A 26,033-nucleotide genomic window follows, 5' to 3' on the forward strand; every position below is an offset into this window, starting at 1 on the left:
CCTAGACAGACTCAAACGTGACGTACACTTTTGGTCAGGACTCCCGCTGAAACTTTTGGGGCGAGCTGCACTCTACAAGATGATGGCCCTGCCCCGCTTCCTCTACGTCCTTGAAAATACACCCTACTCGGTGACCCCCGGGTTCTTCCAAAAGGTGGCAGCATTAGTATCCAACCTCCTATGGGGGAACCTCCCCGCTCGTATTGCACAATCCAAACTACATAGGGGGTGGTATGATGGTGGTATTGCCTTACCCAATCTAAAATTGTACTACTGGGCGGCACACCTCAAACCCATCAACCAGTGGATCCACACTTCACAAACCGAACCAGCATTCCAGGCAGATAGAGCACAACTGGGCACTGACAGTCTACTAGCCCCATTATATGACCAACGCAAAACTCGCACGTTAATGGGACCCACCAGACTTACGGTGGCAATCTGGCACACAGCGACAGCGGCCCTGGGTTGGAAAGGCAGAATTACCAAGCTAACCCCGCTGTCAGTGACAAAGGTGTCCCAGAGCCATTTTAGTGGACCAGGCCCAAATCCAAAGAGCTGGCCACCATTTTGAGAGTCCTGTTGCAGCCGGCTATCGCTGCACCACAAGAGTAGCCGCAATTCAGCTAGATGGCGGGTGAGTCACTGTACCGCAAAAGCGGGCGGAACTCAGCTGGAAGGCGAGTCAAACGCTAAGAGGCGCCCCACTGCAGATGAGGTGCCTCCACCTGGGGAGGAGGGAGAGGCCCGTTTGCGTTCGCCGTCTCCTGGCGCAAGAATATGTGATGGTCGGACTAGGGCACCGCAGGACGTGTCTTCAGGTCAAACGGATTGTGGGACAAGGTCCAGAATGGAAGAGTCATCAAAAGGCAAAAAGTTCCGCTTGACCCCGGGAGCCGGCCGCCTATGTTGGGGGCGATCTCAGGCCACACTAGGGCAACAAGACTTGGGGAGGGGGTCGGAGCCAAGCGCCCCCTCCGAGTCCACGCCATCACACCGCCTCTCGGGGGCCTCCGTCAAGCGGTTCAGGGAGGCACCGCATCACATTGTTTTCCAATGCAGTAAGGTCCACAAACAGCCCCCACTTACTTTGAGAATAGTGAAGCTGCAGCAGGTGCAAATAAGCTTCAGACAGTGTTACAAGCGCTGCTCAGAACTCTGAACTATGGCACCCAACATCCAGGACTTATGCCATTTGAGCAAGGCAGTGATATCGAAGCATCTCAGGGACCAAGGAACATATGAAAATCTTACTATTGATGCTTGACTGAGGCCAAGGAGATCAGAGTGCATGAGTCTCATGCTCGATCGATTGAGCTAGCCGGATCAGGCAACAAAAAGGTGGTGGTTGTGGTGGCATCAGCAAGGCATCCCCCCACACAACTTGTTGGACATCAGCTCTGGATGTACTGGGGACGAGTCTTGGCGCATGGTGTCGTCCCCGGGCAATTTGCACAACGGTCCTCCACCCCTAGGCCGCCAGCTATGCTACCTCAACAGGAACAGTGATGGATGTTGGAGCAGGCTGCCATGTAAATAGTTATTTAATAAAACGTTTTACCCTGTTACTTTGCTGGTGTGTTGTATATATTTATATTTGCATAGGGTTTGTCGTTATTTTGGGAGGGGTGGGCGGCGGAGCCGAGCTGTCTTGCAGCCATCATGGTGTCGAGCTCAGTTCCTCTCACTAGTTTCGTATTTCTCATGAGGGGTTGTTCCTAATGTTTCTATTTTAGCGAGGTCAAAAAGAGATTCCATTAGTGGCCTACTGATTTTGCTCGATTCCTTTTGTTTTTTTAAACGATTTTTCACTATCTGCAAAGATTAAACAGAGTATTGCGACTCTGTGCTTGTTTGTAAATAGAGAATGAACCAAAGAGAATCAATTCTAAAATAGTAAATGCTTGGATAACAATCAATCAAATGGAGAGAGAAGCAGGCACGACGGATTACAACGGGGGCAAAGGCCTGCGTTATCTACCCTTCACTATCTGCAAAGAGAGAATACTCCTAAAAGAAAAGAGGGGGGGGGGGCAGCGTTCAAAGTACATCAGCGTGCATAAACACGAAAATGTTTTTACCTATCACGTACTTGACATTTTAAAGCTTTTCATATTTGCTATTAAAAAACCATTGAAATTCACTGAAAAAACCATAGGTTATAGACCATATATAGTTAGGAATTAGCATTTACAAAACCTTGAAAATTCAGTGAAAAAACCATAGGTTATAGACCATATATAGTTAGGGATTAGCATTTACAAAACCTTATTTTACTCACACAAAACCATTGAAATTCGCATATATAGTTAGTTGCAATAACTATATATCGCGCACCCGCAATCCACTGCTGATGATGTCACATATTACATCATTCATGACATGGTCAGTGACATCACTGATGACATCACTGATGACATCTCAAATGACATCACTGATGACATCACTGATGACATCAATCATGTGATAATACGATCAACCTCTTCAGACTCTAATATAACCTTAGATACACTCAGAGTAAACAGACACTCACAGACTGTCACTCATCCATGGAGTTACTCACACACCTAGTCAGTCATGCACTGAATCAATCACACCTCCATTTCCTCAACTATACAGTTATACACACCTTACTTATTCAAACATATTCTAACACATATTTACTCTCTTATACAATCACTGATACAAGTTTTCAATGATCCATGCAGCCACTCACACATTCACTGGCTCTTATACACAGTAATTTATATATGTGAACTCTCACATGTACTAGTGTTTTACATATGTACTTACTTGCACATGTAGCACTGAGATATCCATTCACTCACCAACACACCCATGCACAGTCAACCGCCCATATAGCTGTTTCCACATGCACTCTTGAACACATACACCTAGTGAATCAACTGCTTACACATCTATGCACAGAGTCACACACCTCCCAGCCACCCACACACACACTCAGCCTCCCATTCAAATACTCGGGCAACCAATCAATAACCCATGTAGCCACTCATATAGCTACTGATCAACACATGCAGCAGCTTACACAACAACAGACATACTGATGCACACATTCAGACAGTTTAGTCACTAACCCATGAATTTAGTAAGACACATTTAATCACTCACTCATACAGTCAGTCATGCATCTACTAAATCCTTCATCCAGACACTTATACATGCACTCATTCTTCAATATGTAAGACATATTTTAACTTTACAGAAACATACAGTCACTGGGATACAGTCGCTAACTCACATTCCCCCTATTACCAAGTCCCGCAGAGCGAAACAATAACTTGCGCTAACCGCGAATATTGTCTGAAAGTAAACCTGCTAAAATCCCTACTTAGGCTTGCATATAATGGGAGGTGGATCATGGGGTTACGTCCACATGGCCGTATCATCAAGCATTTCGCCGTATTGCCAGGATGCTCGCTGGTTTTTCAGCGATGTCTGGCCGTTTTTCACGCTATCGCTTGAATATTTAACTTCATAGCGGTATTCGTTGCTAATACAGCGTTAGCGTGGCAAAATATTCCAGTGATAGCCGGTGATAAAACTATGCGCGCTAAGCATGCTCTGCCATGTTTATTGCAGTTTGTTGGTAATATGCCCCTGGTTCCTATACTTATACTAAGTTTAGGGGTTGGACTATCTCTAAGGTCCCACCTATGGGAGGACCTGGGGAGGGGGTGGTTACACCCCTTCCCCTATGTCCAGTTTTGCACCAGAGCTGGGGCTCGAAACTGGTTTGAACTGAGGTATGCACAGGGATACCTTGTGTGTCCCAGGCACTGTTTGAAAAGCATTCACTGAATGCACCCACCCTGCCCCTAAAGCATGTCTGTGGAGGTAGTTACACCTCCCTGGACAAGGAAACCTATTTCCAGGCCTCCCCTGCTGGAGTTTCATCCAGCAGCAGGAGGTCAGACTCATGTCTGTGGCTGCAGCATAAGTTTTGTGATGCTGGGGCTCTTTTAAACTATTGCCGGTCAGGTAAGTGTGTGCATGTCTTCTCCCTCTAGAAGGGTGAAATTCTTCCCCCGCCACCAGAACTGGCGGGGGGGAGGGGGTAGGATTCCAAAGTGTTTGATACCAAACATGACATGTTTTGATGCAGCCATTCCAAAGTTAGCATTTACCGCAAAGTTATAATGCACTTAAGAGTATATGGTATGGCTGTATCACAGAACAGCTGTAAGGAAGTGATTCCGAAAGCTGCAGTGGGGCTCAGCTCATGCCTGGGCACCCTCTCACACAAAACCAAGCACTCAAGGCCTGCCATATGAGTGACTTATAGGTTTGTATGTGTCTGTGTAAGTATACTCTATCTTAGTAAGGGGTACAAGGGGTGCAGAAGCAGACCTGTGGTGCCATTTTAGAAGGTGTTCCAGGGGTGGCATAATGCATGCTTCAGCCCCTGGGCTACCTATGCCCTTGGTACCTTAAGTACCATATACTAGGGACTCACAAGAGTAACCCAGGTACCAATCTGGAGTGTACCTAATATACATGCAATCAATTTAGAGAGGAAGCAGCTAGGCTGGGTTAGCAGGGCCCCAGCCAGACTAAAGTCGATAATTCAGTGAAACACAGCTAAAAGTGGGGGTAACCATAGTAAGCACATCCCACTCTCCTACTTGCTATTTCCTGATTGGCTAAGTGTTCCTAGCTCATGTGGCATCTGACTTTATAACGTTTATTGAAGAACGTGTACCCTCTGGGAACATGTGAGCAAACTCCCCTGACCATTGTGATGTTGCTGGGCCTATCAGTGGGATTGATCATGAGTTTTCTGCCCGGGTGTTTGCCTGCCAACTATGTACCCTTTCACCTGTGGCCTATCAATCAGTAATCCTGGGCCTAAGTTGCAAGGCCTGCCTGACTACATACCTGCGTGTCGAGGTAGCTGTGGAGTTCAGGACGGGGGGATTCTATTAATGAGGATGACAATTTATTTTTGTTGATATACACATCAATATCATATTAACATTCCCTCCTCTAGTTGATACCACAACTACACTATCTAACTTATGCATCTATACAATTACTTTATTCGTTTCTACTGATGCCTCTACTCACTTTTGACTATGACAGTCTTTCTATTTGTTTGCATTCTACCTGATTTGAGGATTGCATTTTTACAGCAGGTAATTCCGAATTGTATACCCCTGCAAACTAACAGAAACACAATGACAACTGGCAACAGTGATTTGTACAGACCGGAAATCCATTGCAGAAGTCAGGAGAACCATTTTGAAAGCCACTCCTGCTCAGGGCCACCTCCTTCATGCATGCTTCTCTGTAGATTATGCAGTGCTTGGATGGCAAGTGCCAAAGTTCCATTGTCCATGCCATTTCCTGTATGAAAGTACAGCAGGCAGCACCTATATTGGCACAGACCCCTGCCACCATAGGGACCATTAAGCCCAGCATGTAGGAGAGTAGGGTCTGCAATCCTATGATCACCTAGATTTTTTGCTTTTGTTTCACTGGTTTACGACTTTCTCTGGCTGTGGGCCTGCCAATCAGACCCACAGCCTGGCTGTTCTCTTTCTAAATTACCACATGTACCCTAGGTGCATTTACCAATTGGTACTGGGCCACCTTATCAGACCCTGTAACTCAGGGCATAGGTGTACCCAGGGCTGCCAGGGGCTGCAGCATGTATTATGCCACCCCTGGCTGGCCTCCTAAATTTGACACAACTGGCTGCATGACAGCTGGGGCAAAGTCGTGTAATCACCCTTTGCTGTAGGTGTAGTATACCTATACCTAACCCAAAAATGGACACACAGATTCCTATCAGTCACTCCTATGGCAGGCCTTGACAATCCTGAAGGCAGAGTGCTTGGAATCGTGTGAGATGGTGCTCTGGCATGAGCTGAGCCTGTCTGCAGCTTGCGGAACCAAGTCCTAATAGCTGTTCCATGATAACGCATACCATATACTCTTAAGTGCATTATAATCCTCGCGGTTAAATGCTAACTTTGGTATTGCTTTATCAAAACATGTCGAGTAAGGTGTCATATGAATTGGAATACTAACCCCTCGCCAATTCTGGCGACGGGGTTAGCATTCCACCCTTCTAGAGGGACACGACATGTATGTAACTGTGAACCCCGGTTAAAGTTAAACGAAGCCTCAGCTCCACAAAATGGATGCTGCCACCACAGACACGAGTCTGACCGCCTGCAGCTGGGAGTCCTTCCAGCGAGGGGAGCCTGGACAAAGGGTTTCCTGTCAGGGGCGGTGCTAGCACCGTCCCAGACATGGTTTTGTGTATCCTGGGTAGGCAGGGCTTTACAGGAAGGTGACTGCTGAGTGGCACCCCGGTGCTCACTACGCATAGGCCAGTCTGAACCAGTTCCAGGGGCACACCAGCCCCTGGCCTGGAGAAGTCCGGCATGGGAGAGGGGTGTAACCACCCCCCTCCTAGTCCCACCCATAGGCAGGACCTAGTCACCGGGTCAACCCCCTTTTTTAGTATAAAGATGGGAGCGGGCCCCCTGTTCAAATTAGATCATCTTTGGAATCAAGACACGACTTTCTGCGAAAGGACTTCAAGATTTCTTCCTCAAGATTCTCCCTTGTGGCTAAGGAGTAGTCACCCTGCATCTGCAGGCACCATCCTAAAGAACACTGCGGTCTGCTGTAAGTCCTTCATCACGAATCCGACGACCCAGCTCGACGAGACCCGGCTTCCCTGGCACCTCTGACCTCTACTCACCTCTACAGTAAAGCTGAGAACCGTGAGTGCGACGAGACCTCGAGGGACCGACGATCGCCAAGACTGCACGACATCTTTACTGCAAGCCCACCGTGTCCTCCACGGGTGAGTGCTTTGGGGTCCGAGAAGCCCCGACCCTGCGCAGCTCCAGCACCCAAGATCAGCCTCCCTGCATCTCCACGATCTGCGTGGGGCCCTTCTGCTGTTTGCTGTGCACCGCGTTGTTTGGCTACTAGCCGGCTGGCTTGTGGCCTTCTGAACGACGCCCGACGACATCACTGCTGCTGGTCTGGTTGCTCCAGGCTGGCCCTTGCTTCCTTCTTGAAGAGAGGCACCCCGGACCCTCCTGGTCCACTCCAGACGCCATTTTAGGTCCACCGCGTGGGCTTGAATTTGCCAAGGCTTTGTTGCCCAATCCTGGGTCCAGCGACGCCGACAGCTTCTATCTTCGTGGGACAGCTCGATCCTCCTTCCTGGTCGCCGACAACGCCTCCTGGTCCGTGAGATCTTCGAGCCCAGCGTCACCCACTCGCCTTGTCGAGGTGGCTACCATCCGGTGCCCTCCTGGTGCCCACTGACTACTGGCTAGTAGTCTCGAACTTGGTCCCCTCTGCTTTCAGGTGTCATCTTCCATCGATCCAGGCTTGGATCCACCGAACTTTCTTCACTGGTCGCCTGCCAGCAACTTCTTTCTTCCAGGCTCCTGGTCCGTCAACGAGGATTCCCGACGTCTTTTGAGTCCTATGCAGCTGCAGCCCCTGGGCTAGGTAACTTTGGCATTTCGGTGCCCCAGCATAGCCTCACTATCCAAGGGTCAGAATTCACTTTCGTTTTCTCCCTACCAGGTCGGGTCCGCCCGAGAACACTAACTTTGCAATTTCTAGCTACCATAGACTTTGTCCCGCATCTCGCGTGAGAATGCACACACTGCACCCGAGTCCCCTGGGTCTCCTAGAAGTAATCTAACGATTCTATAGTCAAGTCCTAGCGATTCCAAAGCCTATTAGTACTGTACTTACCTGCTAGTAATTTCGCATTCCACTTTTCAAGTATATGGTTTTCCGTGCCCCTCGGGCATTTGTATATACTGTGCTAACTTAAGTATTTTTATAAGAGTTTTGGTTTGTGCTTAGTACCCTGTCCTCATAAGGAGTACAGGGCTGTTGTGATCTTTAATAAATAACTGTTTATTTTCATAACACTTGTGTGGTGTCCTTTCACTTGGTGTTCAAGGGGTATATGTGGTATAACAGCTGGCTTAACACGCCCTCTCGAGTCTTTAGCCTTAGACTGCTCGTATCCACGCTACTAGGATAGCTGGTCTATAAGGTTGACTTACAACCAATCATCAATAAGGGTTGTTGGACTGATACATAGTGTTCACTAGAATAGTGAGCACTGCATATCAGGCCACCTTCTCACATTGGTGAGCAGCGGTTGGGATTTGAGCTTGCTGTTGTTTTACCACACGTATCCTAAGAATATCTTGTTGAAAGATCACATAAGTACTGTTAGTACATATAACTTAAGCTTAGAATACTCTGAGTTCTACTGAACCAGCTGTTGCAGCTCCTCAAGGCCTAGCACACCTTGGCTGCAACTCTTAGCAAGGGATCAGTAGGTAAACACATAGTGTAGGTAGGTGTATCACTTACACCACACTAGAAACAGTATGTCGGACAAAGGAGGAAACTCTGAGTCTCCCCTTGTGTCAGTTGACCCTCCACAGGTCATCCCTTCAAGATATACTGTGCTGAGCTTCAAGGAGTTAAGACAGGTGTGTCACTCCAGGAAGATCAAGCAGGGGTCTAACCCCACAACTTCCTTTCTGATTGGTCTCTTGGAGACTTATGATGCCAGAAAAGCTGAGACCCTTCTTAGCTCTTCTAATCCAGAAGGAGGCATGCCTCCCCTTGAGGGAACCAGAGGTGACCCTGACCTCATCCACCTCTCAACTGAGAACGAAGATGTGGAGGAGGATGAGGATGAGGATCCCTCTGGAGATGAGGCAGACAAGGGACAGGTAGACGTCGTTAGACTAACCAGGTCCAACTTAAGCAAACATGACAGTGGTACTGGGGGACCCCTGGGGCCACTATCAGGTCAGCTTAACATTGGGAATGGACGAGCCAGATCTCTGTCAAGAGGCTCTGGCAGATCCCTTCAAACCAATGGCTCTCACAACTCTTCTCAAAGAGGGATGACATCCCCTCAGAGGAGAGTGTATGAAGCTAAAGAAAGGGCAGCCAATCTGAGGATTGAAAGGGAAGAACTTGCCCTGGCCAAAGAGAGGCTTGCCTTTGCTAGAGAGCAACAGTTAAGTGGGGTAGTCCCCACTGGTGGCAGCATTGTACCTAGCAATAGGGAAAGGAGCTTTGATACAAAACACCTTGGGAAGATAGTGCCCCCCTTTAAACAAGGGGATGACATCCACAAATGGATTACTGCTTTGGAGAGGGCCTGCACTGTGCAAGGTGTTCCCCAGAGTCAGTGGGCAGCTATCTTGTGGCTCTCCTTTGAAGGTAAAGGAAGAGACAGGCTCCTCACCACAAGGGTGGAGGATGCTAACAACTACCAAGTCTTGAAGAATACACTGGTTGAAGGGTTTGGCCTAACCACTGAGCAGTACAGGGTGCTGTTCAGGGATACCCAGAAAACTCAGTCTCAAGATTGGTCTGATTTTGTAGATTGTGCCACTAAGGCTTTTGAGGGCTGGTTGCTGGGCAGTAAGGTTACTGATTATAAAGGATTGTATAATTTGATGATGAGAGAACACATTTTAAACAATTGTCAGAACCAGTTGTTGCATCAGCATCTTGTTGACTCAGATCTGACCTCTCCCCAAGAATTGGGAAAGAAGGCAGACAGATGGGTCAGAACAAGAGTTAAACAGAACCAGGGCCAGAATCAAGGTGGTCAGAAGAAAGCAGACCAGACGGGTAAAGATTCTAAGGGGGAACAAAATGACCAGAAGTCTTCGACAGGTCCCCAACAACCCAAAGAGGGTGGGGGTCAGGCTCCCCAAAAGAAGAAAGAAGGCCAATCTAAAAGGTGGTGCCAATACTGCAAAAGTAAAACTCACTGGTTTAGTGAGTGCACCAAGAAAGGAGGAGGGCAGACTCCTGCCACTGCAGCCCCTGAGGCACCTGTGCCCCCTAGTACAGCCAGCAGTGGTAGTGCACCTCCCAAGGGTTTAGTAGGGTTAACCCTGGGTTCTGAGGGGTGTGACAACTTAGTTGGTACACTCACTCAGGCTGTCCTTGTTTGTACAGGGGATGTGGATATGTCCCCTGATATAAGTCCCAATACTTTGGGCAAATACAGACAGACACCTTTCATTAATGGAAAAATGGCTCAGGCCTATAGGGACACTTGTGCCAGTGTCACAATGGTGACACCTAACTTTGTGGACCCTGGACAGATCATGCCAGGTACAGAATTCCTGGTGACCAATGCAAGCAATGTCACTACCAATCACAGTATGGCAATTGTAGCTTTCTCCTGGGGAGGGGTAACTGGCCAAAAGAAGGTTGTAGTTAGTTCAGACCTCCCAGTGGATTGTTTGTTGGGTAATGATTTGGAGTCATCACAATGGTCAGAAGTGGAGCAGAGGACTCACATGGAAATGTTAGGCTTGCCAGCACATGTGTTTGCTGTGACCAGGTCACAGGTCAGGAAATGCCCCACTGAACAGGTGCTGGATCCTGGAACAATGGACCAGACACCACCCAAGAAGAAGAGCAGTAGGGTTAAGGCTGTGCCTTCCCCCTTGCCCCAGGTTGAGGATCAAGTCTCAGAGGAGGCTGACCTACAGGAATTGAGGGAAACTGAGCCCAGAGAGTTTGAACTTAGTCAAGTTGAATTCTTGGGTTCAGGGGGACCCTCAAGGGAAGACCTGGGGAAGGACCAGTTAGGCTGCCCTTCTCTTGAACCCCTCAGACAGCAGGCTGCTGCTGAGGCTGCTGGGAACGCCACAGGTACCCACAAGGTATACTGGGAAGATGGACTCCTGTACACTGAAGCAAGAGACCCCAAGCCTGGCATGACCAGGAGGCTGGTTGTACCCTTGTCTCAGAGAGGTTTCCTACTTACCTTGGCCCATGAGATTCCCTTAGCAGGTCACTTAGGCCAGACAAAGACTTGGGACAGGCTTGTCTCACACTTTCACTGGCCTCACATGAATGAGGATACCAAGGAGTTTTGTCGCTCCTGTGTCACTTGCCAAGCCAGTGGTAAGTCAGGTGGCACAACAAAGGACCCCCTTATACCAATGCCTGTGGTGGGGGTGCCCTTTGAGAGAGTGGGGATTGACATTGTTGGTCCAATGGAACCCCAGACAGCATCAGGGCACAAGTTTATACTGGTGGTAGTGGATCATGCCACCAGGTATCCTGAAGCTATTCCACTTAGGACCACCACAGCACCTGTGGTGGCAAGGGCCCTAGTTGGAGTGTTCTCCAGAGTGGGCTTCCCTAAGGAGGTTGTCTCTGACAGAGGTGCAAACTTCATGTCAAGCTACTTAACTGCTATGTGGAAGGAATGTGGTGTCAATTACAAATTCACTACACCCTATCATCCACAATGCAATGGGCTTGTTGAAAGGTTCAACAGGACCCTAAAAGGGATGATTCATGGACTACCTGAAAAGCTCAGGCGTAGATGGGATGTCCTGATTCCCTGCCTTCTGTTTGCTTACAGAGAGGTCCCACAAAAGGGGGTTGGCTACAGCCCTTTTGAACTTTTGTATGGGCATCCTGTGAGAGGCCCCCTGTGTTTGGTGAAGGAAGGATGGGAGAGACCTCTCAAAAAGCCTGCAACCAGCATAGTGGACTATGTACTTGGTCTCCGCTCCAGGATGGCTGAGTATATGGAGAAGGCATCAGAAAACCTTAAGGCCAGTCAAGAACTTCAAAAAGCTTGGCATGACCAAAAGGCTGTCCTGACTGTTTATCAGCCTGGACAGAAGGTGTGGGTGTTGGAGCCAGTGGCCCCATCAGCACTCAAAGACAAATGGTCTGGGCCCCACACAATTCTTGAGCAAAAGGGAGAGGTCACCTACCTGGTGGACCTTGGAACTCCCAGGAGCCCCCACAGGGTGCTCCATGTCAACAGGCTCAAAGCATATGTCGACAGGAAGGACATGAGCTTGCTCATGGCCATAGATGAGGGACAGGAGGAAGAGAGTGACCCTCTCCCAGACCTGCTCACTCAGAATCCTGATGATGGGTCAGTAGATGGTGTTGTCTTTTGTGGCAGCCTCTCTGAACATCAACAGAAAGACTGTAAACAGGTTCTTCAGTCTTTCAGACATATGTTTTCTCTGACACCCAGTCAGACCAATTGGTGTACCCATGAGGTTGACACTGGTGACAGTCTGCCAGTTAAGAGTAAAATCTACAGGCAGCCTGATCATGTTAGAGACTGTATAAAAACTGAAGTGCAGAAAATGTTGGAGTTGGGAGTCATTAAACCCTCAGATAGCCCTTGGGCTAGTCCAGTAGTTCTAGTGCCAAAGCCTCACACCCAGGGTGGTAAGAGAGAGATGAGGTTTTGCGTAGACTACAGGGGTCTCAATGCAGTCACTAAGACTGATGCCCACCCAATACCAAGGGCAGATGAGCTGATAGATAGATTGGCCTCTGCCAACTACTTAAGCACATTTGACTTAACAGCTGGGTATTGGCAAATCAGGTTAGCTGAGGATGCCAAGCCCAAGACAGCATTTTCAACCCCTGGTGGGCATTATTAATTTGTGGTAATGCCCTTTGGTCTGAAAAATGCACCTGCCACCTTCCAAAGGTTGGTGAATCAAGTCCTTACTGGGCTGGATGACTTCTGTGCAGCATATCTAGATGATATTGCTGTCTTTAGCTCCACCTGGGAGGATCACCTGGTCCACCTGAGGAAAGTGTTAGAGGCTCTGCAAGCAGCAGGCCTCACTATCAAGGCCACCAAGTGCCAGATAGGGCAGACACAGGTTGTATACCTGGGCCACCTTGTAGGTGGAGGCCAGGTTCAGCCACTGGAGAGCAAAATACAGTCAATCAGGGACTGGGCTCCTCCAACCACCCAGACTCAGGTTCGAGCTTTCTTGGGCCTGACTGGTTACTATAGGAAGTTTGTCAGGAACTATGGTTCAATTGTGACACCATTAAATGAACTGACAAGTAAGAAAATGCCAAAAAAGGTTCAGTGGACAGCAGGCTGTCAAAAAGCATTCGATGACCTAAAGCAGGCCATGTGCACAGCACCTATCCTTAAGAGTCCAGACTACTCCAAACCATTCATTGTCCAAACAGATGCTTCTGAGTTGGGTGTGGGAGCTGTTCTTTCTCAACTGAATTTTGATGGTCAAGACCAGCCCATTGCTTTTATAAGCAGAAGGCTGACCCCCAGAGAGAAGAATTGGTCAGCTATTGAGAGGGAGGCCTTTGCTGTGGTTTGGGCCCTGAAGAAGCTGAGGCCATACTTGTTTGGCACTCACTTCAAGATTCAGACCGACCATAAGCCCCTCTTGTGGCTAAATCAGATGAAGGGTGAAAACCCCAAACTGCTTAGGTGGTCCATTTCCCTACAGGGGATGGACTTTACAGTGGAACATAGACCTGGTACTGATCATGGCAATGCCGATGGGCTCTCCAGATATTTCCACTTAGAACAAGAAGACTCACCTGGTCAAGGTTAGCTTATTGTCCCAAAGTTTGGGGGGGGGGGGGGGGGTCATGTAGGAGAGTAGGGTCTGCAATCCTATGATCACCCAGATTTTTTGCTTTTGTTTCACTGGTTTACGACTTTCTCTGGCTGTGGGCCTGCCAATCAGACCCACAGCCTGGCTGTTCTCTTTCTAAATTACCACATGTACCCTAGGTGCATTTACCAATTGGTACTGGGCCACCTTATCAGACCCTGTAACTCAGGGCATAGGTGTACCCAGGGCCGCCAGGGGCTGCAGCATGTATTATGCCACCCCTGGCTGGCCTCCTAAATTTGACACAACTGGCTGCATGACAGCTGGGGCAAAGTCGTGTAATCACCCTTTGCTGTAGGTGTAGTATACCTATACCTAACCCAAAAATGGACACACAGATTCCTATCAGTCACTCCTATGACAGGCCTTGACAATCCTGAAGGCAGAGTGCTTGGAATCGTGTGAGATGGTGCTCTGGCATGAGCTGAGCCTGTCTGCAGCTTGCGGAACCAAGTCCTAATAGCTGTTCCATGATAACGCATACCATATACTCTTAAGGGCATTATAATCCTCGCGGTTAAATGCTAACTTTGGTATTGCTTTATCAAAACATGTCGAGTAAGGTGTCATACGAATTGGAATACTAACCCCTCGCCAATTCTGGCGACGGGGTTAGCATTCCACCCTTCTAGAGGGACACGACATGTATGTAACTGTGAACCCCGGTTAAAGTTAAACGAAGCCTCAGCTCCACAAAATGGATGCTGCCACCACAGACACGAGTCTGACCCCCTGCAGCTGGGAGTCCTTCCAGCGAGGGGAGCCTGGACAAAGGGTTTCCTGTCAGGGGCGGTGCTAGCACCGTCCCAGACATGGTTTTGTGTATCCTGGGTAGGCAGGGCTTTACAGGAAGGTGACTGCTGAGTGGCACCCCGGTGCTCACTACGCATAGGCCAGTCTGAACCAGTTCCAGGGGCACACCAGCCCCTGGCCTGGGGAAGTCCGGCATGGGAGAGGGGTGTAACCACCCCCCTCCTAGTCCCACCCATAGGCAGGACCTAGTCACCGGGTCAACCCCCTTTTTTAGTATAAAGATGGGAGCGGGCCCCCTGTTCAAATTAGATCATCTTTGGAATCAAGACACGACTTTCTGCGAAAGGACTTCAAGATTTCTTCCTCAAGATTCTCCCTTGTGGCTAAGGAGTAGTCACCCTGCATCTGCAGGCACCATCCTAAAGAACACTGCGGTCTGCTGTAAGTCCTTCATCACGAATCCGACGACCCAGCTCGACGAGACCCGGCTTCCCTGGCACCTCTGACCTCTACTCACCTCTACAGCAAAGCTGAGAACCGTGAGTGCGACGAGACCTCGAGGGACCGACGATCGCCAAGACTGCACGACATCTTTACTGCAAGCCCACCGTGTCCTCCACGGGTGAGTGCTTTGGGGTCCGAGAAGCCCCGACCCTGCGCAGCTCCAGCACCCAAGATCAGCCTCCCTGCATCTCCACGATCTGCGAGGGGCCCTTCTGCTGTTTGCTGTGCACCGCGTTGTTTGGCTACTAGCCGGCTGGCTTGTGGCCTTCTGAACGACGCCCGACGACATCACTGCTGCTGGTCTGGTTGCTCCAGGCTGGCCCTTGCTTCCTTCTTGAAGAGAGGCACCCCGGACCCTCCTGGTCCACTCCAGACGCCATTTTAGGTCCACCGCGTGGGCTTGAATTTGCCAAGGCTTTGTTGCCCAATCCTGGGTCCAGCGACGCCGACAGCTTCTATCTTTGTGGGACAGCTCGATCCTCCTTCCTGGTCGCCGACAACGCCTCCTGGTCCGTGAGATCTTCGAGCCCAGCGTCACCCACTCGCCTTGTCGAGGTGGCTACCATCCGGTGCCCTCCTGGTGCCCACTGACTACTGGCTAGTAGTCTCGAACTTGGTCCCCTCTGCTTTCAGGTGTCATCTTCCATCGATCCAGGCTTGGATCCACCGAACTTTCTTCACTGGTCGCCTGCCAGCAACTTCTTTCTTCCAGGCTCCTGGTCCGTCAACGAGGATTCCCGACGTCTTTTGAGTCCTATGCAGCTGCAGCCCCTGGGCTAGGTAACTTCGGCATTTCGGTGCCCCAGCATAGCCTCACTATCCAAGGGTCAGAATCTACTTTCGTTTTCTCCCTACCAGGTCGGGTCCGCCCGAGAACACTAACTTTGCAATTTCTAGCTACCATAGACTTTGTCCCGCATCTCGCGTGAGAGTGCACACACTGCACCCGAGTCCCCTGGGTCTCCTAGAAGTAATCTAACGATTCTATAGTCAAGTCCTAGCGATTCCAAAGCCTATTAGTACTGTACTTACCTGCTAGTAATTTTGCATTCCACTTTTCAAGTATATGGTTTTCCGTGCCCCTCGGGCATTTGTATATACTGTGCTAACTTAAGTATTTTTATAAGAGTTTTGGTTTGTGCTTAGTACCCTGTCCTCATAAAGAGTACAGGGCTGTTGTGATCTTTAATAAATAACTGTTTATTTTCATAACACTTGTGTGGTGTCCTTTCACTTGGTGTTCAAGGGGTATATGTGATGGTATAACAGCTGGCTTAACACGCCCTCTCGAGTCTTTAGCCTTAGACTGCTCGTATCCATGCTACTAGGATAGCTGGTCTATAAGGTTGACTTACAACCAATCATCAATAAGGGTTGTTGGACTGATACATAGTGTTCACTAGAATAGTGAGCACTGCATATCAGGCCACCTTCTCACACAGTACATGCTGCATTGCCATGAGGTAGATGGCTCGCATTTCTTTCTTGATTGAAGTGCTATTCATCATCTTTTCCCACCTGGTTATCTGCAACCAGCGGGCATCATCTTTTGTATGTGGGGTGTAGAAGGCTACCGCCCCCTTCCTCAGCTGTGCCTCTATGAACAAGCTGAACTCTTATTGGCTGTCCTTAAACTGAGTCTAGCCTAAAAAAGTCAGACGCTTTCTTCTCACAAGCTTGGTGCAGCAAGGTGGTCTTTTTCTTTACCCCGTGCTGGTACAGCTTTGTTAGTTCTTCTCCAGGAATGACCAGGGCTGAGGAGTTCATGGTCACCAGGGAGCATATTCCCCTTCAACTGGGAACCAGTTGGGTATAGCCGTGTTTGCCGCACTGCCAGCAGAAATCCATAAGCGTGGAGGTGCCCCATTGCATATCCGGGTTGTGCAATATCACGCCGCAGTTGGCATTTGTGCCCTTTGGAAGCTTTCTTTTTCCTCTGAATCATAACAAATGCAGGGTAAATTTCTGTGTAATCATTAGTTGACCTCTCGCTTCTAGCCAAATGTATCCACCCACCTCGGTGTCCCAGATTTTCTGACATGGGTTAGCCATACTTTCGTTATATCCTCCCCAGTGTGACTCGTTACCATTTTTATCCCTGAGCTGGATGGCCCTAAACAGAAACACCATGTTGGGAAACCACTTGTTGTTAAAAAAGACCGCCTTAGATATGCTAAGGGCCACCCATCAGACCAATGATTTATGCAGGAGTGTACGTGTTTGTGCAATGAGTTGGGGGTTTTGCTACCTCCATTAATCTGTTCTCTAGGAAGTCTCTGGGCCAAACAGTATCTTCCCCTATGGTGCCTTTTCTACGCATCCTGTCCAGCTCGGTTTGGATATCATTGGGTTCAGTGAAGAGGTATAACACTGTTGGGTCAGTGTTGTATCGTTCAGGTTTACAACTACCCTATGAGCTTCTATCTTGTTGGGCTGGATTAAGTAAAGGTGAACAAGGTACTTGCACCCTTTTCTGTGACTACCTCTTGGGACTAGTAAAGCCTATCTACACCTACTGCTTGTTAGATTAGCAAACAGACATAACATGACCTGGCTTATACTTGGGAGACAACTGAGGTCATGCGTTGGTACCAAGTGTTATGTAAGAGAGCCCTATGTGATGCGTTTCGGATGCTAGTGTTCGGTTTAGTGTAGTAATAGGTGGCATACGGAAGGTCTCCATATGTCAGGGCTGTATTTTGTCATTAGTGGCTCTCTTATGACTTGGCAGTTCCTCAGTGGTAAGTAAGTGTGGGGTTATCCATAGGAGACAGAGGGTACATATGCACAGATATATACATAACTTTTGTTGAGATATGGTCGTTCGAAGTGGCATTCCTTTCGGACCCATCTGTGCTCTTACGGTGACTGTGTTTCTCCCGCCCAATTGGAAAAAGTTCACAAAGTTTAGTCCATCATATCATCGCAATTGAGGGGCTTGACTACAAAAAGGAATGATGCACCCACTCGGGCGTTAGGCAGGCTGTGTTTTTTTCCTCCTTCCATTGGCGTAAGTGTGGAAATTGTTCTTCTTTTCTCTTTCTTGCTTGGTGAAAGTTGACAATACGTTGCATTGTCTTTTCTGTTTCCTGGATTTGAAAGAACTTTGTTGGTTGTTAACTTAACATTACATAAGGTCTGTAATTAATGGGTTTTTGAATGCCTGTATTTTGACCCTGGGGAGTGAATTCCACTCCACCAGTTGCGCCCTAGTGGGGCACAATATTGGATTTCGGCAAGTAATGGTGATTAATATTTATCTAGAGGGTTCACATCTTTTTATGAGCCACCCCTCCAAGCCTAGCTGGATGCCTAAATTGGGGGTAAATATGTTTGTGGGGTGGTCTTATGGTTACTCACTGGTAATATTTATTACTCCGAGTCGTAGCCCTCCCCGTCCCAGTCCAGGTTCCCGTCCCTCCCTCCCTGTTCGTCTTCTTTGCTTGTTAGGTACAGGTTGTTGATTTGCAGGTCACAGGGTTATATGCCTCAGGGTATGGGTGTGGCCTGGAGGGAAGGGATGGGTTTTAAGTTGCTTGGGAGTTTCTGATGGGAGGAGCTTTGCAGGTTAACAGTGTCTTCCATGTATGTTGACACATTGTACATGCTTCCAGACAGACAGCATGACATTGTACATTGTGTCTGTTTTTGTTCAGCTGGCTATTTAATGGGAGACAGTAACGCTTTTGACTACATGCCGGGTATGCGGTTGTACACGTACATTTTCATCTCACTTTTGGCCTGGTTCTACGCACAAACGCCACCAGTTGTGTCCTCTATCCTGTGGTGTAAGTGTTGCACTTTGTAACACATTGTTGTCACTGTTGATGTGCTGTGATTGTTATGTGTTTTTGCTGCATTGTGGGAGAGTCGCCCCTGCAGCTCTGATTTAGCGGCCCCTTATCCCTTTGAGATGGTGTGACTGTGACTTGTGTGCTTTTTGGGTGCTGTGGTGGGGCAGACTTGGCTCATTTGTGCTCTTCGGCTGATTTTGTACTCTTGTGCATTGTTTGTCTGCTGGATTTTTGTTGGCGTCAGGGGTTGTACGTGGATGTGTCCGAGTGTGACCTGCTCCTTTGAGGATGTGATCCACACTGTGCCACCTCAGTGTCGTGTCGTGAACCATGTCTGGTTTCTTGGCTGGAGGCCATGCAATCCGTCATGCATTTTAACTTGCATTGTCAGTGTGGCTCACTGACCCGCAGCTTTGCTGGTTTCAAGACATGTGCGTATGTAGGTTGTGGGATTGGTGATGGGTAGGGGGGCCCCTTTGGGCATATTGGAGATGGGGTCTTACTTGGTGTTTCGATGTGTTCTGCCGTGTGCCGAGGGTAACATTCATTGTGGGTGTGCAGTATGCTACACTTGTTTGTGAATGTGTGCCATTGTGCCCATCTCCCTCCGTCCCCACAGTCATTGGTCGTTACTCACCCTGTTTCTGTTAGATCAGGTCATATTGAGCTGTGTCTAGGATCCCGAATCCTTGCACCGTCTCCACAGTGATGACTCTGGCCTCCATTTCCTCCAGCTCATCCAGCTCCTGCTGTGACGCAGCACTCCCACCTCCAGTCGCCATTGCTGCCTTCCGGTTGGAAGCGAGTTTCCGCTTAATTTGTCTTTTCACATCATGCCAGCGCCTCTTGACCTCCTCCATCGACCCCCTCGACACTCCGATTGCATCCACGTCGTTGACGATGGACTGCCATATTTCCGTTTGTGTTGCCAATAATGCAGTGGAGGTGACGAACAGTTGTTGGTTCTGTCACCTCCGTGACGATGATCCAGTCTTCCTGCGGACTGAACCCCTTCATCCGCTTCCTCTTCTTCTTGCCCTTCCCCTTACACTGGGTTCCTGGCTGGTCCTCCGTGGGGCTTGTGGGGTTCGTCTTGTCCTCAGCACTCAGTCTCTGTGCATCCATGGTGCTACGCAGTTGGTTTTGTTTTTGGTGTGTTGTTTCTGTTGCTTTTATAGTGCATTTTGCTGCCTGACATGTGTGAATTGCAGGCCTGGCAAAGATTGTCGCAGATTTCGTTTTGCGGTTATGCCATCGTGACTTTTTTCACGTTGTGGTTTGTTTTATTATCGCCATCTCTTTGCCTTTTACGTGGACCTTTTATGCTTTATTGTGGGACTATCTCATGGTACCGCTGTGTTGTGAATTGTACACACCGCATTATTTTCCCGCGATGGACTGTGATAAGCAGAGTTGCGTTAAGTAACTCTTGCGAATTTTCACGCAATTTCTTGAGAATACACCCCCTTAGAGGTTAGAGGGGTTGCCCTGGAAGGGGGATCTCAAATATTCACTCCAAATGAACGTAGGGCACCGGTTGTGCTCTCCTCCATACCAGGCATAGTGACTAACGGTGCTCTAACCTTGCAGGTATCATCAAGCGAAATCAGATGGCCCTCTTCCCTACAGGCCAAGTGATGCAATAGATCACATGAGATTCACAGAAAGGCCCAAAACTAAAGAAAGCTACCCAAAGCTAGCCCAAAAAGAAGGTTCCGGATACAAAGTTGGGGTCAAGATAAGGCAAAGCTAGGTACCTGGAAGACACGATATACCATGTTATACACCACGTGCAGGGACCAAAGAAGTGCATATGCAACAAAACATGGCCAAGGCATGAGGTACATATTAGCAACTCCAGAGGCTATGCTGCCCCTATTCCCACGTGTTCCACTCACCTATAGCAGTATTAAGTTAAACAGAGCATAACAAACACAACTGAGGGCAGAATCAAAACATGTAGTCCGAGCTGAGGAAAATAACCGTGGGAAGGTTCTGCACAGCAACTGGACTCTTAGCCACGGGGCAAAGGGACTATGGCAGAAATTAGCGCTGCTGTAGGACTCCAAGTAAAAGCCACAATTTGGTTGGTCATTACCTCCTCGTCAGCCCTTCCCGTCCCAGTCCTAACTACATGAGCAGATACCAAAGCAATAATCGGCTTCACTCAATAGCAAAAACAGACTTTATTAAAGCACATAAAAAGTCACGCCACCGGAGTAGCACAGCATCCCCAAACCCAGCAGAATCAGTCCCCCCAACCACTAAACGATAATTGGATATAAAGGTGTGTGGAGAACTCCAGGTAGCAGCCCTGCAGATCTCAGCCATGGAAGCCCCCTGAAAACAAGCCCAGGAAGCCGCCACCCCCGAGTCGATCTCCCCTGAACAGACCCTGGAGCCAACACACCACAGGCCTCATATGCAGCACCCACAGCCCATCGCAGCCAATGACTGAGGGTAACCCCAGAAGGCTTCAGACCTTGACCAGCTAGTCCAAAAGACACAAAAAGGGATTCTACCCTACGAAATGGCTCACTACGCATCAAATAAATCTCCAGAGCCTTCTGAACGTCCAAACAGTGCAGCCGCACCTCAACTTCCGAAAGAGGACCAGGACAGAAAACAGGCAAAACCAGATCCGCAGAGCAGTGAAAAGAGGAAGGGACCTTTGGAACAAAGGAAGGATCAGGCCGCAGTACCACCCGAGCAGGAAAAAAACCTAAAAAAGGGACCGAACAAAGCAAGGAGCCCAACTCCCCAATCCGCCGAGCCGAGGTAATAGCCACAAGGAACAGCACCTTAAACGTCAGAAACCTCAAAGACACCTCCTGCAGAGGCTCAAGGGAGCCCCCTGCAAAGCCCCCAAAACCAGAGGCAGATCCCAACTAAGAGCAAAGGACCGAATGACAGGCTTCTGAAGGAAGCAACTCCTCAACAATTAGGACACCAGGGAAACCACTCGATCACAGACCGAACCCCGAAAGATCCGAACAGCAGCCCACTGAGCCCTCAGGGAGGACACAGCCAGACCCAAGTCAAGCCCGTCCTTCAAAAACTCCAAGACATGCACTGGATCCACCTCCAAACAGACCACCCTTGCGCCGTACACCAAGACTGAAAAGAGACCCAATGCCTGGCATAGGACTTGAGAGTCGAAGGGCTCCTGGACCTCTGAATAAATTCCGCCACTGAAGGAGAACACCCCAACGCCACAAGGTTCATCCTCTCAACAACCAACCCGCCAGTCTCAGGTGGACCAGACACTCCAGAGACAGAAGGGGAAACGACAAGGGACCACCGGCAACCTCCAGCAAGGCCCCACTGCCAACTTCAATAACAGAGGGAACTAAGGCCGCCTGGGCCAATCCGGAGCCACCAGGATCACTGAAGCCCGATCCAGTTTGACCTTCAGTAGAACACGTGGCAGCAGAGCAATAGGGGAAAGGCATATATCAGGCCCCCCTCCCACCGGAAGGACAGGGCATCCACCCTCCAAACCGCGGCAGACTGAACCAGAGAACAAAACATCTCCCTCAAGGCGTTCCCTGGGCTGCAAACAGGTCCACCACCGGAACCCCGAACCGGGCCATCAGGCAACCAAACACTTCCTGAGACAGGCACATGTTCGATAGGGAGGGAAACACCCTGCTCAGGTGATCCGCCTCCTGGTTCAAAATCCCTGGCAGATGTAAAGCCCTCATAGACAACAAGTGAGACTCCGCCCACAGTGTGAGAAGTTAGCCTGGCATATGATGTCCACTATTCTAGTGGGCACCTTGCACCAGTCTAATCGACCCTTATTGATGGTGGTTGTAAAGTCAACCTTATAGAAAGCTATCCTAGTGGTAGCATGGACCAGCAGTCATCTGGCTAGGACTTCAGAGAGCATGTGAAGCTAGTTGTTTTACCAATTATAATCTCTTGAATGATCAAATAAAAGCACACCACATAAGGTATATATCAAATATATATGTGTTCTAAACACAACCCCTCTGGACTCTTTATGAGGTCAGAGGTAAAAGCACAATAAAAGTTACTCAATTAGCATACGATAAGTTGCACAGTATACATTTTGCCCTAGGGGCCTCACAAACCATATACTAAAATAGTGGTATAAGAACCACGTCTGATTAGAAAGCAGGCCTAGGGCCTGTAGATCCGCTGGGGCTATCTAGAACCACCAAAGGTTAGGCTGCAGGAGCCCACGGGGGACGCGTGCAGTGTCTAAACACAGCACTGACTGAGACTCCATTGACTTTCTATGGGAAATGAACAAGTTACAATTTTAAATATTAAGGGCACTTCTAGGTGAACTACAATGAAACCCTTTTAGAGTTAGACACTTTGAGAGTCAAGACCCACGAGACTAGCAGAGTAGTCGAGTTACCTCACCCACGGAAGCCGGGTGCATAGGTGTCTTTTGGTGTCGGGTTTCGTAGTCGATTCCAATGGAGAGCTGCGAAGAAATGCTGCAGGCGACCAGAGAAGAAATGTCCGGGTGGATCCAAGGGTGGATCCGAGACGTGAAGAACCTGTAAGCAGAAGGGACATTGTCTGGATCACTAGCCAGTGACCAGGATGGCGATGGGAAGATGCCAGCCGATGTCAAGTGATTTCAGGTGAAAGAGGTGGTTCCATGTTTAAATATCGATTACAAAAATATAGTTTACAAAAATATAGATGTAAAAATATCGATTACAAAAATATCGACTCCCTATACTTAAACAGGTAAGTACAATAATATCGACTCAAAAATATTGATGTAAAAAATATCGACTTTAAAAAATATTATAACTTAAATTAAATAATTAAATATTATTAATATTATTAACAAAACAAATGACATTACATTTATATTTTAACTATTTATAACAAATAAACTTAATTTAATCATTATAAACTTAATAAATGTGTACATATACATATATTTTCTTAAATACATTTATTATTTTCTTTATTTAATTAATAAACTTTAATAATTATATTAAAAAAAATATATAAAACATTTGGAATAAAATAACATTTTCTATATTTAATTAACACATAAAAGTATTTAAAAATAATAATACATACATTTAATAACAAAATTAAAACTTAGTAGTTAAAACATTTGATAGCGAAGGGGTAAAAATTACTATTTCCACACCAGAGGGTGCAACAGTAGGGAAAGCGCTGGATAGCGTTGTCATATAGATACTTCTTTTCTACATACTGTGTTAAGTTAGCATGAGTTTATTAAATGTTTCCACGCAGTTTTTATTCTTGCTTCCCTTTTGCACACAACACATAATTGTTGTTTTAGCTTTCAACCCAGAAGAGCTTCATGATTTACTAGAGAAATAATATGTTATTGCTCTGATATCAGTTTTGTTCTGCAATCTGTTTGCACAGCGAGTGCTGAAGGCTATACAGATAACTTAACCCAGTGTTGTTGTAAGGTCTGATCCTCGCACCCCTATAGACATAACACACATGCTGCTGCCAAACTCTGGCTCTAGGCGAGTTTTATATTGTTGTGCTGAACGCACAAAAACACACTTGATGTGCTTCGCATGCAGAGAGCTGGTGGAAGATGATGTGATCGTCCTGCCACTGAGACTTTAAGGTATGGGCCCGCCCTGCTAAATTCCAAATGAGACCTTCATAGATATAAAATACTATGTTAAATAGGGAGGTTGTGAATTAGACATTGTTAATTTCTGTTCATTCCAGCATCTTAGTATGCTGTCCCCATTCGCCTTTTATGGACTAATAACTATGCTGATAGCTTTGTTGCTTATAATATGTTTGTTAGTATTATACAAGATACTGCGTTTGAGAACCTTGCATTAGTAAATAAATATTTCAAACATGCACTAGTCCTCTTTTACTCCACGTTCTGGTTTGTGATGATTATATAACGAAAGAGTGTTCATGTGTTCCACGATTCCTGAAGTATTCTAAGTTCATGTTCTGGTCTGTCTAAGCATTGGGAGTATGTTATGACCAATGAGACACTGTAGCTAGCTCGGTAAGGGGATTTTGGGTACTGAGGTGAGTTTTGGGCCATCCTAATTCACCGAGGTTCCAGGTCTCTATGCACAGTTCTGTAGGAGAACGGAATTCCCGCTACAGCGTAGGGGTAAAAATTACTATTCCCACTCTAGAGGGTGCAACAGTAGGGAAAGCGTTGGATAGCGTAGGGGTAAACATTACTATTCCCACTCCAAAGGGTACAACAGTAGGGAAAGCGCTGGATAGTGTAGGGGTAAAAATTTACTATTCCCACTCCAGAGAGTGCAACAGTAGGGAAAGCATTGGATAGTGTAGGGGTAAAAATTACTATTCCCACTCCAGAGGGTGCAACAGTAGGGAAAGCGTTGGATAGCGTAGGGGTCAAAATTACTATTCCAACTCCAGTGAGTGCAACAGTAGGGAAAGCGTTGGATAGCGTTGAGGTAAAAATGACTATTCCAACTCCAAAGGGTGCAACAGTAGGGAAAGTGCTGGATAGCGTAGGGGTAAAAATTACTATTCCCACTCCAGAGGGTGCAACAGTAGGGAAAGCGTTGGATAGCGTAGCAGTAAAAATTTACTATTCCCACTCCAGAGGGTGCAACAGTAGGGAAAGCATTGGATAGCGTAGGGGTAAACATTACTATTCCCACTCCAAAGGGTGCAACAGTAGGGAAAGTGCTTGATATTGTAGGGGTAAAAATTTACTATTCCCACTCCAGAGGGTGCAACAGTAGGGAAAGCATTGGATAGCGTAGGGGTAAAAATTACTATTCCCACTCCAGAGAGTGCAACAGTAGGGAAAGTGTTGGATAGCGTAGGGGTAAAAAGTTACTATTCCCACTCCAGAGAGTGCAACAGTAGGGAAAGCTTTGGATGGCGTAGGGGTAAACATTACTATTCCCACTCCAAAGGGTGCAACAGTAGGGAAAGCTTTGGATAGCGTAGGGGTAAAAATTACTATTCCCACTCTAGAGGGTGCAACAGTAGGGAAAGCTTTGGATAGCGTAGGGGTAAAAATTACTATTCCCCCTCCAGAGAGTGCAACAGTAGGGAAAGTGTTGGATAGCGTAGGAGTAAAAATTACTATTCCCACTCCAGAGAGTGCAACAGTAGGGAAAGCATTGGATAGCGTAGGGGTAAAAATTACTATTCCCACTCCAGAGAGTGCAACAGTAGGGAAAGTGTTGGATAGCGTAGGAGTAAAAATTACTATTCCCACTCCAGAGAGTGCAACAGTAGGGAAAGCTTGGGATAGCGTAGGGGTAAAAATTACTATTCGCACTCCAGAGAGTGCAACAGTAGGGAAAGTGTTGGATAGTGTAGGGGTAAAAATTACTATTCCCACTCCAGAGAGTGCAACAGTAGGGAAAGCTTTGGATAGCGTAGGGGTAAAAATTACTATTCCCTCTCCAGAGAGTGCAACAGTAGGGAAAGCTTTGGATAGCGTAGGGGTAAAAATTACTATTCCCACTCCAGAGAGTGCAACAGTAGGGAAAGT

Source organism: Lissotriton vulgaris, unplaced genomic scaffold (assembly GCF_964263255.1).
Source record: "Lissotriton vulgaris unplaced genomic scaffold, aLisVul1.2 SCAFFOLD_369, whole genome shotgun sequence".
Classification (NCBI taxonomy): domain Eukaryota; kingdom Metazoa; phylum Chordata; class Amphibia; order Caudata; family Salamandridae; genus Lissotriton; species Lissotriton vulgaris.